A 549-nucleotide genomic window follows, 5' to 3' on the forward strand; every position below is an offset into this window, starting at 1 on the left:
TCCTGGACTCGTTGATAGTTTCCATTATTTTTCTATTTACTATTTCATTTATTGCTTCAAAAATTGTTATACTTTTGTTTTTTGCTATTCTTTATATACTTATTAAAACTATGCCTCTTGGAACTCTATGAACTCTGAGAAACTACAATAGTTATAGAAAGGCTTCAGGTATTTTATTCATAGGGTCTTTATGAGTTGTGCTCGACTCCATGGCAATCAGCAACAACAACATTGGGTAAAATTTTTAATGAATGTTTTTTCTTCATTTTTTATGTGTTTGCTTATTATTATGGATTGAAATTTATGTACTGCATTTGTTACATTCCAGAGGCTTTGATAAATTGTGCTTCATTCTCATTTATTTCATGAAATGTTTTTATTTCATTTTTTGTTTCTTCTATTATTACCACTAAAGATTATCCAAAGCAACTGGAAAAGTATATAGGCAGAGAACTACCATAAATATGTTGTTGTTGTTGTTGTTGTTATTGTTATGTGCCATTGAGTCATCTGCGATTCATAGTGACCCTATGTACAACAGCCCTAAAC

This window comes from Elephantulus edwardii, unplaced genomic scaffold (genome assembly GCF_000299155.1).
Source record: "Elephantulus edwardii isolate Elephantulus edwardi_28Jun2011 unplaced genomic scaffold, EleEdw1.0 scaffold00010, whole genome shotgun sequence".
Taxonomy (NCBI): domain Eukaryota; kingdom Metazoa; phylum Chordata; class Mammalia; order Macroscelidea; family Macroscelididae; genus Elephantulus; species Elephantulus edwardii.